At 41.6% G+C, this 8715-nt stretch overlaps 1 long non-coding RNA gene across 1 annotated transcript; it reads right to left on the bottom strand.

Annotated features, from left to right (window-relative positions):
• Positions 1-3385: 3385 nt before the first annotated feature.
• LOC307039574 lies at positions 3386-5646 on the bottom strand. The gene is made up of 4 exons (XR_013808262.1): positions 5505-5646; positions 5176-5243; positions 4631-4674; positions 3386-3745 (listed from the first exon to the last, which is right to left on the bottom strand). It is a non-coding gene; the product is annotated as an uncharacterized lncRNA (long non-coding RNA).
• Between the last annotated feature and the right edge of the window lie 3069 nt (positions 5647-8715).

The following is an 8715-nucleotide window of genomic DNA, read 5'->3' as shown; positions in this document are numbered from 1 at the left end:
AAAACACTGCAAGGGAACATTTTATTGCACCAGGAGCTATCTTGGGACTTTTACTGCGACAACGTTGACTTGCCTGTGAATAAAAAATAAACCATAGTGTTAGTGATCTACAGTGTTGTCATTCTTCTTTGAACACCAGCAAGACCGCTTTTCAACGATCACACTCCCTGTCATTGACATAATTAATAGATAGTTTAGCTTCTCACCATCATTTGCTGTGGCCAACTGATGTTAACGATCCTAACTGAAAGGCTGCCTGCCAAACGTAAACATTCAGCCACGTGACATTCAGCCGAACTCTCGCGAGAGTTTTACACAAGACGGATCCTTTCTAGCCATAACCAAGATCCTCAGCTCGGTGATTCATGGTTTAGCCGCAATGCACGTTGGGAAATGGTGTTTATGCGATGTGAAATCCGAAAACATTTTTAAAAAAAAATAATAATACTTTATTCCGAGTTTGCTTGCTTTTCTCTTTGGAGCTAATCACGTAACGGCATTGTAATACATGGTTCGGCTGCATTACATATTACATATCTGCCGTAGTTATCTATCTATAGAGCCCTGATGAGAAGACTTCTATACAAACAGGAAGAACTGCCGCCAAAACTGAAAACGTGACGTGGATCACAAATATATCAGCCATTTAACAACATCTTAGATTTATTTTCACACAATATGTCTCCTTGCAATATCAACAGTAATTCGGCTGACTTTTATATTGGATCCAATTGGTAGATAGGCAGTATTTACACCATAACGGTGCACAGCTGATAAACGGGCACCTAGTGGTTAAAGCATGTTATTGAATTTTATTATTATTATTAACTAACAGAATAAGAGACCTGACAGGTGATGGTCAGACGTTGACCTGGCTGCACAGTCACAGAAGCTGGCTGTGTCAACTGTTCACACTTCACACCTGTACAAATACAAAAAAAAGTTATATGACAGATTATCCTGTTAAACAGCAGTATAATAAGTGTTGACTCACTTCCAGCTGCCAGCAGCAGCAGCAGCAGCAGCAGAGAGAACATGATGATGATGACTCTCATTTCATTTAATTTCAAACCTTTATTTATACAGGTGTATCCCATTGAGATCATTGATTTCTTTTTCAAGGGAGACCTGCTCAAGTAGGTTCCACACGAAACATAAAAACATAAACAGAACAACAAAAGGACATCATACAGCACCATTTACATAACTATCCACATAAACAGGTACCAATAGCTTCCGATTGAGTAGCATCCAACCGAGCTTTAAAAACATTTAGTGGCACCAGATTGCTCAGTTTCCATTTAATTTGCAGACTATTCCAAGACAGAGGAGCTGCGCATCTAAAAGCTGTCTTCCCTAAGACAGTCCTAGCAGTTGGCACATTTAATAAAACCACAGCATTCGATCTCAGGCAGTAGCCACTTACAATTTTCCGTGAGATCAGGGAGCAGATATAAGATGGAAGTTTCCCTAACATGGCTTTGTATATAAAAATGTACCAGTGACTGAGCCTCCGTACAGTTAGTGAAAGCAAACCAGCCCTTGCATACAGGGTACAGTGATGGGTTAATGCTTTACAGTTTGTCACAAATCTCAGTGCACTGTGATAGGCGGCATCTAACTTGATCAGGTAATGGGCAGGTGCATTCATATAGATCAAATCACCATAGTCCAGAGCACAGGTCAAAAGGTCACAGTGACTAGCCTTTTCCTGGCCTCAAGCAGAGAAACAGGACTTGTTCCTGTAGAAGAAACCTAGCCTAACCCTCAGCTTTTTAAGCAGGTTATTGACATGAAGTTTAGAAATGTGAGACAATCATCAAGCCAGATACCAAGGACTCTGAGAAGACGTGAGCTCCTGATCCCCTTTAATCTCCACTGACAGTCTCTTGTGAAGGCCTTATAACTGTATCACAATGGATATTACTGAGTTTGCATAGAACCAAACGTGTTCACGTGTGAATGTGAACATTAATAGAATATCACCTCCCATCTTCAGAGCAATCTGACTATTATAACATTAGCGTTAAGAAAGCTTAATTAAATATCTGCCTCAACATAAGTAACTGGATCAAAGTCACAGTACAGTCCGCGGCATCACATCATAATGTATCATATATCTCCTTATCTGAGTCAGCTGAGCCGTATCTGGCCGTGCAACACTTACAGTGTCACATACTGTATGCAGAAGTATTATTTTAAGCAACACATTACGAAACACTCGAGTCAAATGTAATTAAAGTCAGATCGTGTCTTAGACGGGGCATATCATAAACCTGTTAATGTACGCATTCAAACACTTTTTCTTTTACCAGCTGTGTTCACCTTGCAGGTGCAGCTATGTGGCTTTTATCCTGGATAAAGTGTTTGAGTCATGGATGTTTAAAGTCTTCATATTTGTCTAATTATATAGTTGACTTTTCATTCAGGAAGTATACGCGCTGCGCTGTCAGTACGCTTCTCCATGTTTGTGATTGGTCGAATGCTCCAAATACTACCCCTTTTATGTGAACGCGCACCTAACTAGATAGGCACGGCTGGCTTGAGCGATCCACTTGATAACCCGTGTCGTAGTGCCGTTTAGCGAGAGGGCGTATGTTTTGGATTAGGCCAACCGGCTAACTCAAACATATCCAGGTTAGGTTGAACCAGTTTCGTGGTATACCCCCCAGGTCTTGTCCTGACTGAGCACAGGCACCTGTAGCCTTGGCTACTGTGCTCTCAGTGTTTTGTCTCCCTGTTCCTGCCTATTGGCGTCAGCTGATAGAGGTGTTGGTTTTATCTTGTTATGCACAATGTTGATTCTTCTCTCAGAACTAGCTAAATATGGGTCTGGGGTAGAGATCTTCAGAATTGGTTTGGCATCTTTTGTGTCAATTCGTGGCACACAACATGTCTTGTGAATAAACCATCAGTTTGCCATCAAAGTTCCTGCTCTCCTCGTGTCTCTCTGACTCCTGTTTCCATTGCTTCAGAAGTTTCCATCGCATATGAAAGATTTTCACATGTTTGTAAATTATTTTGGTTTCAGTGTGTGTGTTTCACATGGGTGAACAGTATATTTATATGTTATGGAATGAAATACAATGTCAGATTAGGGGAAAGTTAGGGGAGTGCATGTTAATGTGTCTGGAGGTGGCGTGTTCCAAAAGTGTTTGGGTTTGTCTGCCGTGTGTGGGCTGCGTTCCATTTCAAATTGCCGCCTGTACAATGTATGCACCAGTCAGTGATATGCCGATGTGAAGGCCCGCCCCTCCATACACGCCGATCACACAGACTGCGTCTGCCTCTCGCCCTCATCTTGTGGAGGGAGCCTCATCTGATGCGCAAATGCGGCGCAATTGAGCGCGCCACAGTTTCTGCTGCGAGGCTCCACTAGCTGTAATCGGCTTGGTGTGTCCAGGGTTTACACACCACCCCCCCGTCGACGCTCGCGAGGGCCTCATCACATCACAGCCCTGCCGATGTGATATAATGTATAGGACCTTTTTCCTCATGGGTGTCATTCACAACAGACCAATCATGACAGTTTTAGAGAATGAGTTTGTATGGATACACTTAAAACATATTTGTATTTGTCTTGGCTTCAGCTCACTGATAACATAAGAACACAAATAGGCACAACACTTACATAGATGTTTTTTTTATATGTATTTTATTACTCCAAAATAGAAAAAAAAAAGTCAGCCATATTTAACTGGAAAAGTTTTCCTTTGGCTCCCAGGAATTTTTCCACTTCGCCCCACTGTAAAACAGAAACAGTCAATCAATCAATCAATCAATGTTTATTTATATAGCCCAATATCACAAATGTTACATTTGTCCAATGGACTTCACAGTTTGTACAGAATATCAGTATGACAATACTGACACAGCAAAAAGTATAACTTTTTGGAATATGTAGTTCTACAGTATGTTGACAATGCTATTTCAAATGAGAAGATATACTCAAAAGTCACTCAAAAATATCATGATGAAAGTGCAGTATAATGTATATATTTATATATAACACGTACATCATATATAATACAAGGTACATTTTTTATTTCAAAGTCAATGTTTCATTTGACCAATTCTTTGAATTTGCTGTCTTATCAATGCCCAAACATACAGCACTAAACTTAGACAACTGCCTGCAAGACTGCACACAGAAATAATACTACTTATTACTACTAACTATACTTATAGTATAATTGTTAAGAACAAATGTAACAAGTCAGTAATTACAAAAGAGATCAAATACCATCCAGCCTCACATATCAATCATTTAACCTTTAGTGATATTGATCAATGATAAACTCTATTGTATATTTTAATTTCTATTTCAATGTAGGCTACTTCCCTGCTTATGTGTTACAATCAGACAACGTTTCTAGGGCGCGATGTCTGAATGACGAAGGGCAGAGAAATTGGATGTCTTACTTTATGGCGCAAACGTCTGATAGAGCCATTGATGACATGGCTCCCCACTCCCATGTGATCAACTAAATTCAATTTACTGCTGAGGAACCCAAAATGTTTAAGTTAGTGATCTCAGGGTTGATGAAGTTGGTTGGTAAGACTACTTTGTGGCCCCTGTTCTGCCAGACCCATCAGCTACACTGAAGGAAACTTCAGATTAGATACATACCATCCAGAGCAAGACTGCCACTGCACCAACACCTCGGTATGGCCCTGAGTAAAGAAACACAGATTTTAGGTAAACTTCATTTTTTTCAAATGTCATACATGTAAATACAAAAAGTCCAGTGAAATCAAATGATAATTTGAAATAATAGTAGGTACGATTAACTCAAACATATGAAGGACTGTAACATAGTCAATAGCATTTTCCCCATCAGTTTAATATTTTGGAATACTATTATTATTTAAAAAAATATTTGTACTGCCAAGAATAGGAATTCACCTACAAAGGATTACAAGAAAAAATGTAATATACAAATAAATGGCTGGACATGATGCATTAATGCGACATGAAGCATTACACAAGTACCTCAACCTTAAATTAATAATAAATTATTGTTACTGTAATTTCAATATTTACATTAGCAGTCATGCTTAAGACTGAAACACTCCTTTTAAACAAAGTATACGAAAATCCAATAAGATAAGACTTGGTTCCACGGAAACATTATTGTCATTGTTTATTTATTTAAAAATATTTTCTAAACAAACCTCCCTGATTCGTTCCCTCAGTAGTTTTTTGTAGGGGAAAGTGTCTGACCCTTGATGAATGGGACATTCTGCAAGGAATTAAAAGATGGTAATAAGTTGAAGTTCAGCAATAACCTCCTAAACATTGCCTAACATCACATTGGGCTCAATTAAACTGTTCAAAATGGCACTGAGACTTTTGATACTGCAAAGTCTTAAACAAAACAAAAGGTGGTGTATTCTAATTGTACCGATGATTGTTTTCTCTCTCTTTAACTAATTCAATGTGCAAAATCAAACACAGTTTCAGTCGATGTAAATAAGATAATTACAAATTAACCCGCACATACCATTAATTGCCACTTTATTCCTCGTTGGTCTTCTTTTCTGTGAGGAAGACACTGAGGAGAGAGCAGGAGTCAGCCCGGAGGAGAGAGCAGGAGTCAGCCCGGAGGAGAGAGCAGGAGTCAGCCCGGAGGAGAGAGCAGGAGTCAGCCCGGAGGAGAGAGCAGGAGTCAGCCCGGAGGAGAGAGCAGGAGTCAGGCCGGAGGAGAGAGCAGGAGTCAGGCCGGAGGAGAGAGCAGGAGTCAGGCCGGAGGAGAGAGCAGGAGTCAGGCCGGAGGAGAGAGCAGGAGTCAGCCCGGAGGAGAGAGCAGGAGTCAGGCCGGAGGAGAGAGCAGGAGTCAGCCCGGAGGAGAGAGCAGGAGTCAGGCCGGAGGAGAGAGCAGGAGTCAGGCCGGAGGAGAGAGCAGGAGTCAGCCCGGAGGAGAGAGCAGGAGTCAGGCCGGAGGAGAGAGCAGGAGTCAGGCCGGAGGAGAGAGCAGGAGTCAGGCCGGAGGAGAGAGCAGGAGTCAGCCCGGAGGAGAGAGCAGGAGTCAGGCCGGAGGAGAGAGCAGGAGTCAGCCCGGAGGAGAGAGCAGGAGTCAGCCCGGAGGAGAGAGCAGGAGTCAGGCCGGAGGAGAGAGCAGGAGTCAGCCCGGAGGAGAGAGCAGGAGTCAGGCCGGAGGAGAGAGCAGGAGTCAGGCCGGAGGAGAGAGCAGGAGTCAGGCCGGAGGAGAGAGCAGGAGTCAGCCCGGAGGAGAGAGCAGGAGTCAGGCCGGAGGAGAGAGCAGGAGTCAGCCCGGAGGAGAGAGCAGGAGTCAGCCCGGAGGAGAGAGCAGGAGTCAGCCCGGAGGAGAGAGCAGGAGTCAGCCCGGAGGAGAGAGCAGGAGTCAGCCCGGAGGAGAGAGCAGGAGTCAGGCCGGAGGACACAGGAGTGAGGAAGAGAGTGAACTCAGTGTCAGTCTCGGTGGTAAGAGGTACAGACAAGTCTGATCCTGGGTCTGCGGCCATTTCTGCCTGTGTGGTACAAGGGCCCTCAGGTTCAACTGCCAAAGTCACTATTGAGAAGAAAAAAAAGTAGACGCATGGTGAGTAAATGACCAAGTATAATCCGCCATATACATTTATAATCTGAGTAATTACAGCTAAAAATGAAACAGCGGAACATCAGTGATTATGTGTTACAATGGCGTTTGTTAGCAACCAGGAAATGACACCAGTAAGGACAAACAGATGAGAATGCTGCGTGGGGTCTGGGTGCCGTGTTGGCGGGACGTTGGGGGGCTCGCTGCTCCGCCCTTTGAGGCTCGAGGAGCAGACAATGTGAGCTGGATTACTGGTGTTGTTTCCTGGTTGCTGTGTGGGGTCTGCGAGACAGCGAGGAACTCAGCCTGAGCGCACACACACACACACACACACACTCACATCCAGGCTGTGAGTGTGAGTGCGTGTGTGCGTGAGGAGATCCACGGAGCCTCGGCTGAGAAAAGATAAGGCTGAGTGAGTGTGTGTGAGCCGGTACGTCACTATCCCCGTTACGTCACTATACTCAGGAAGATTTTTTTTTGAAAAAGAGCAGCATAGACAGGTATTTTCTGTGTTAGAGTTTTACTCGCTACAGGGTGTACTTTGAGGGTTTGTGACTCTGCAGACCGTTTACATGCAGGAAAAGCTTCATAACACACAAGGGGACGGGTAATAACCAGAAAAGCATGACATGGGCCCTTTAACTGACAAAACAAGACATAACGACATATTTGTACTACTTGGTAAACAGTGATTCACATTTTTTTACATTTAAAACCAGATAACTGGGCAACTAATTTACAAAAAATGTTAACAGATAAATTACTGAAATATAGCATGCAGATTTGTATACTTTACCATTAATAAGGCTTTCGTAAATCCTCTTTATGGTAACAAGTGCATTGTTACCATCTTCTGTCTCGATTTGCCATGGACAGATGCAATCGGCAAAAACCATTTGTGCCTCTCTTGGCAAGAAGGAGGATGGGACGCCGATCTAACATTTTCCATTTGTGGAGCTGGAACACAATGGACACAAAAAAACAAGAAATATTATGTACACAACAGTTCTAAACATTTTCACACACCTAAAGCCATTATAACTCCATTTATTTTGCCTAAGTGAAAAATGCACTGATGTGATACGTGTGCACATTGAGGAAGGCACCCCACAATTAACCAGGTGTGATTTTAGACCCCTTTTAGGGGAGCCCCTAAAAAAGAACTGTAAAAAAAAAAGAAGTTTATCGAGCTCGGGTTCACTTTGAGTTTTTTTTACATGGGCATAGTTCTTTTTATATGGGTTAGGGATGCCAGCGATTATTCTATTTTTCGAATATTCGTTACAGTCTCCATAATCGAAAATTATTTTTAAAATTCGATTTTATTTATATATATTTTTATTATTATTTATGTATTTCTTTTTTTCCTGGCTTAGTTTCAATTCGGCGGCGAATAATCAATTAATATTCGCCAGGGCTGTCCGATTTTGATCATGGTCAGTTTCTGGCATGCCTAATATTTGTCCATTTAATTCTCACATTCAGATATCTGAATAAGCTACATTTAGCTTTGAAACATGTCAGCAAGCTATAACCTATATCATTTCAGGTTCAAAGTTCCGCATTAACAGCACTTCAGATGTAAAGCTGGTGTTACAGGGGAATTTTTAAATGACTGTTCGAACACGGCTCAAAGTCAGAGACTCTGGTAAGCTTAATGAAAGTGCTTTTAAGGGCCTCTTTATTAATACTAACTCTGTCCAGGTCTTGATTGTCTTTCAAGCACTATATTAATATGGGCTGGTTTTGATTCACTGACATTCTTGGTTTTACCATTTATTCAAAAATGTATATGATATTTCATTTATTTTACTTTTGGAAACCATAGTCACATAATTATGTGTTTTCTATACTATGAAGTTCCAAAATAAAATATAAAACACCAAAATGCAGGTTTTTTTGTAAGATATAATTAGAAAAACATGTACATTGAAGCTCTGATTCTAGGAATTACCACTGGCCTGAACTATGTTACTTCTGGTTAAGAAATAATGTTTTACTAAAACTGGGTGCTTGCAAGTACAAACACTATCTAACATCAGTTCGAAAAAATGTGTTATGCCTTTACAGATTTAAATACAACGGTGACAACAATTTTGCTTAACACATTACATGAAGTGCAGTAATCGTGCACTAGTCTGTACTTCTCACT

The sequence above is a fragment of the Notothenia rossii genome, assembly GCF_949606895.1.
Source record: "Notothenia rossii genome assembly, chromosome: 1".
NCBI classification, from domain to species: domain Eukaryota; kingdom Metazoa; phylum Chordata; class Actinopteri; order Perciformes; family Nototheniidae; genus Notothenia; species Notothenia rossii.
This window is presented reverse-complemented; position numbering and strand designations above follow the sequence as displayed.